A 6,428-nucleotide genomic window follows, 5' to 3' on the forward strand; every position below is an offset into this window, starting at 1 on the left:
AATCTTCGATTGAAGTTAAATGGCTCAAACATGATCCGGGTGGTTTGAGGGCAGCCTCACAAAAGTTGTGGTTCGAACTATGCATGCTAGTATCAAACGAAAGGACAACTATGTCTCTCCCCACAGATCAGGGTTGGGAAGCGATCCCATCCCTACCATGTCCATTTCCACGAAATATTTAGCTCAACAGTTCATTTTATAAAAGGAAAGTATTTTTTATGGATCATTAATCGGAAAGACAAATAGTTAGGGTTTATCAATGTTTATATTAGAATAACTACAATTTATTATTTATATTTCTATACAAGTTATTTTAAATAAAATTATATAATATAAATAATATTCATATTAATTAGAAGAAACTAATAAAAACATATTTGTAATAGTCTGACCAAAATAAATGATGAATAATAATATAAAATATATATAAAATATTATTACGATATTTTTTATATTCGTTCAGGAGGTTAGTATAATTTGTTGGAGAGTTAATCGTTTTTTTTAGATTTACGAGCTCGATAATTTATTGAGTACAATTTTTTCTTATATTTTATTTGTTTTTATGTAATGATTATTGTTGTATTTAAACGATTTTTTCATTTTTAATATATATTGAAAATTTTCAAAAATAAAATAGTAAAATAATATGTTATAACTGAGGGATAATAGTAATAGTAATTCTGGTTATTTTGGTAGTGATCCTCTACATTGATAGCTGGCCTAGTATATAAATTATGTTATAAGAACTTTGCATTAGGTAAATTTATATTTATTTATTTATTTTAATTTCAGGTCATATTTTTTCTTCAGAATTTTTTTATTTCCCTTATTTTCTAAACAAAATAAAATTCTTTTCTATTAAGATTTATGTGAAAGATTAAACGTATCTTATTCGAAGATTGATCACAAACGAAAATAAAGTTGAAACTTAAGGATATAGTAGAAAACAAAAACGAAAGAATAATTTAAATTATTATTTATATTTGTTGATGAGAATTAATGACCAAATATATGTATATGTACATAGATTTAGAAAACATTCATAATTAACAAAATAATATATATATATATATATATATATATATATATATATATATATATATATATATATATATATATATATATATATATATATATATAAACTATCATAATATTATATACTTTATTTAAATAAAGTATTTCCTAATATATCATTAGACCACCACCATAGTATTCTTAACAAATAAAAAATAAAACATATTAAAACAATTCATACATTCAACCAAAATTCATACCAATTATCCCAATGCAACACACCAAATAAGAAAAGATAAAAATGACAAGCATCCAAAATTTCCCCATAAATCCCTCTATTTGTGGTTTTTCATTTAATGCATGGGTGGGCTTTGTTGTCTTCCTTCCTCTGTCATGGCATTGTCAATAAATCAATTCTATCATATAATCATATTTTAAAGGTGACAAAATATTATCCACAATACCCTTCATTAATTAATTATAACATTTCTTGTGGTATAATCAATTATTGGATAAAAAAACTCCATTATAATTGGATTATGAATCTACCATCCAAATATTAAATTAAGAAGGCATTTGATTCTATTAATTGAGATGCTTAGAATGAATGAGTGATAATAATGTAATTGATAAGCTTTTGAAGTTTGAAAGTATTTGGTTTCGAACGGTGGGGTACCATTTTTCGGAACCACGGAGAGGGTAGAGGCAAGGGGGTTAGATCATTTCTCACCTTTGATTTTCGTCATTGTAATTGAAGTCTTTTTCATACTAAAGACGAAGATCAATATTGGGTTTTAAGGGTTTTATTATGATTCTCAACCATGAACGTTGTGCGTATCTCATTTTTTTTTTGAATCTTGTGACGGTTTCAAAGTAAATGTTGATATATATTTATGGATTTTCATCACTTGAGTATTCATGATTGTAATCAATAGATTGAATGAGATTTTGAGCTTTAGAAAAGATATGATTCATCAACGTATTTTGAGACCTTGGGGAAGAAAAGTATGTATAATATATAAATAAATAAAACGGCTATTCTCTGCTAAAAAGACTCAAAATCGACTATGCCAACGCAATTAAATTTGCATAAGTTGAATATTGGAAGAATCATCTTAATTAGTAAAATTATATGACACTCTTTCATAAAATAAGTCTCCCGAACTAATAATGATAACGAAAGAACTAAAGAAAAAGTTGAACCAAAAACCCTCGTATCAAATGCTTACAACTAAAAGGTCTTGAGCCCTTAAAAGACGTCGTATGCTTTTAAACGATATCATAAGCTAGCTACGAAAGAAAAAGAAAGAAAGTTTGGATGGATTAATTCGAAATTCAATCCGATATAAATACGAAATACTAATTCAGATTGGATATTTCAGATCGAATTGAGATCAGATTGGATTAGGATTATTTAAATTATCCAAATTATCTAAATATAGAAATAATTTTCAATATATTTTTCTTTAAATTTCAATTTAATATAATATACTTTTTACTTATTTTCGCATCCCATAGATAATTTTTTTTTCTTTTTTCCTTTTTTATAAAAAAATATCATATTCAAATTTTTTAATATAAATAATTAATAAATCGAAATTAAGTAATTAAATCAGAAAATGTTAAATTAAATTATCTTAGAGAGGTGAACATTTGACATATTAATCCGAACCGAATCTGAATTACAAAATTTGATCAACTATTTTGGTTTGGATTAAATTCGGATTGAATTAAATTTAGATTTAGTTTAATTAGGATTGAATTAATTAATTCAAATTAATTTAAATTAAAATATATAATATACTTAATTCACTTTTCATTTTTTAATTAAATACAAATAAAAAAATGAATTAATTATAAAAAAAATATTATTAATAATTTCATGTTCATATTTAAAAATAAAATAAAATAAAATATATATATTAATTTGAATTGTCTAAATAAAATTCATATCTTATCCGTATTAATTAGTAAAATAGTTTGAATTACGAATTGGAATAATTTAGTTTGAATTTAATTTTGATTGAACAAAACGGATCGATTTTATCCGTTTGTACACCCCTAGTCATGGTTGTTGCCCGAGCCTGACCCAGATGACACAAAAGGATCCAAGAGATGTGTACGTACCTAATTTAATTTTGGATGCCTTGATCGAAATCTTTAAATTTAAATTGAGTTGGTAAAAGGCTTTTATAAATTATTTTTTTAATTTGATCTTAGTCGAAATTTGTTGATCTTAAGTTTGTTGGGGGTGATAAAACAATAAACCAAAAATAGAGATGCAAATGGTGTAATGGATGAAATTAAGGTTAGAATATATTGTAATTATTCCTACAAAATTGTCAATGTTTATGTTATTTCGATTGTGAGTTAGATCGGTTAATTTAGAGTTTGATTGAGAAAGAGAGAAAATAAACCTTGATATCCGACCAACTTGAAAATATTTTAACGTTTTATAAATATTGTGAGTTTAAAGTTATCTTAATTGTGGAATTGGGCATAAAGATTTGAGGCATAATTTGGTGTGTATCAATGTTATATATAAAAAAGAGAAGGAAGATATGTGCAATTATTTGTTTGATTTAAAAAGACATGAAATCAAATAATGATAAAGATGTCAATCAAATCGTATTATTATAGAAATGTCAACTAAATCGCTATGAGATCGTATCATTATGGCTAAGTCTAAGATATCACATGATCTTTACCCTAATTATGAATTCTAAAAGCATATATATATTGTAAACGAGAAGAGTGTGTGAGACTAAAAACCTAGAACAAATAAAGAGAGTTAAAGTTTGTAATTCTTATTATAACTCTATCGAATCGATTCTCTGAAAACAAGACGTAGAACATTGTTGGTCTAAACCTTGGTAAGATTCTTGTGTTGTTGTTTCGTTATTTCTTACTTTTACGCTATTAATCTACATTCCACTACGATTGTTATTATTCGGTTTTCATTCTTAGGGTAATAATTTTCATCACAAACCGGTATTAGAGCCAAGTTTGGCTAAGTCAGTCGCAGTTCGATTTTTTGGTGAGTTTTCTTGATTTGGTCAATTATTTTGATAATTTGAGATGGGGTCGACTTCTAGGGTTGATATCGAGAAGTTTGATGGGACAAAGAACTTTGGGTTATGGAAAATAAAGATGAGGGCACATTTTGACAACATGGGAGTTGTTAAAGCAATCGAGGGGGATCACAATTACTAGCCTCGATGGATGAAGAGAAAAAGATGGAGGTGTTAGAAAGGTCCTATAACATCTTCATTCTTTTTTGGGGGAAACGGTTAAAACCATTTCATTAAAATCTTAAAAGTGGGAGGGTCAAGAATCAAAGCTAGACAAACCATAGCTATGATTAAAATATGACAATCAAACGACCCTAAAAATCTAATTAGTAGCCATCAGACACACAAAAAACAGAGATTACAAATTGTATCAAATCCTAATTATCCCAATCAGAATTTTTATTTCCATACCAACCTGATGTTTCAACAGGTTGTCTTCCTCTTCCCCTTGTCCTTCCTCTTCCCCTTCCCTTACAATGAAAGGGGGATGAACTGAAGGGGATGATGAATACTGCCTATTCTCATTTTGATTTTTCCTTTTATATGAACCCGTTCTGATTTGATAAAAAGAATTATTCTTCAGGATTTCTGAGCTCTTCACCTTATTGTTCTCAACTTGATTTTCGTAATCATTGTCTCTATATTCTTCAACTTCAGCTTCAGAATTCTTAACAACTTTGGATTCTTCTATATCAACCTTAGAATTCTCTTCTTCCTCTTGATTAGTCTAAGTATCTTCATCTATGTTTTCATCAGCAACCACTTCAACTTGATTTGATTGAGAATCTTCAACTATCTCTTCAACTTGATTAGGTTGAGGTTCCACCTCCTTCATCATACTACTTTCGTCTTGTACATAATTTTCTTTATCTTACATTTCCTGATCTTTAACCACATTTTTATCTTTGATAATAGGCACCTCTGTTTTATTTTCCTGCATCTTTACTTTTTGGTCTTTATGAATTTTCTGATCTTCTTCCTTAGACAAATCACAATTTGGGCCTGCATGTTGGAAGATATTGTAAAAAAATGCATCTGTATGGCCTCAACTAATAAGTGATTTCCATGACAGTAGATTTTCCTTTTCTGTCTACTACTATCATATTATTCGGCAGTGTGCTTCTAGGATGCACCTCAATACTAATTCTAGCAAATGAGAGGTGCTCTTCTCCTTCAGTAATTGGGTCCATGTATAATGATATACCCAATAAACCTGCAAAATGACTAAGAACTTCTACATTATACATGTGTGTAGGGACATTCCAAAGTTTGAACCATATCTGAGCTGTATCTTTAGGCTTGCTTAATAGGTTCAAATCTTCAGACCATCTTTCCAACTTCATGTAATTGGATCCAATGTATGTATGCCCATTTTTCAGAATTTTATCCAAATTTGATCCCTTCTTAAATTATAGAAAGTAGAGATCATGTACATTTTCTGAAATTTTCTTCAATACCTTTTACTCCCATTGCTTCATAAGTGCCTCTTTAGTGATTATGAAGAAAACTTTATTCTTTCCTATATAGTTTTCCACTACTACATTTTTCCATTCCCTAATACAATTTCCTTCTACTATAGCAGGAAATTTAAATTCAAAAGGAGAATTCAGTACCTCCACTTTTGTCTGTACATTGCCCAACTAGATTTTTCCTTTATATGCATGATCTTCAGCCTTTTTCGCAATCTTATTTTTCAAACTTCATTGATTTTCCATGTAGAATTACTTCTGATAGTATAAGTCTTCGATTTATGTTGAAAATAATGCAGGGATCAATGAGAAGAAAGAAAGAGTTTGGATGATAGGATATAATCAAAGGGCCAATTTATTTGGACTAAAAAAACAAATCACCAAACTCCTGATGCATGCTAAGAAAGGAGAGATTGTACTTAGCAAGGAGATAACTGTATTTGGGCAACAATTGGGTCTTTGTTGATTTCCTGTACTTTTTCGTTAATAACTTCTTCATCTATGTTGTTCATTCCCTTCTCTGCAGTTTCTTTGACTCCTTTAAGAATAAAGTTCTACAATTCATTGGTCTTGACTCCTTTAAGAACAAAGTCCTTCACTTCTTTGGCCTTATTGTTTTTCATTTTACCCATATTCCAAAAAGACTTCAGAACAGGGGATTAAAGTTAGAACAACAATCTTAAAACGACCTTATTCAAACCCTATACAATTTTTCTCTGATGTCCGAACGTGCCAGACGTGCCGACGATCTTTACTCCAACCACGTTTCCCATAACTGACTACCAAATCAACTAAATCGCGCGACTGAGCAACTGTGTCGACCGTGTCGATTGTGCTGAACGTGCCGACGATCTTGATTCCGACACGATTCTTG

The sequence above is a fragment of the Impatiens glandulifera genome, chromosome 7 (genome assembly GCF_907164915.1).
Source record: "Impatiens glandulifera chromosome 7, dImpGla2.1, whole genome shotgun sequence".
NCBI classification, from domain to species: domain Eukaryota; kingdom Viridiplantae; phylum Streptophyta; class Magnoliopsida; order Ericales; family Balsaminaceae; genus Impatiens; species Impatiens glandulifera.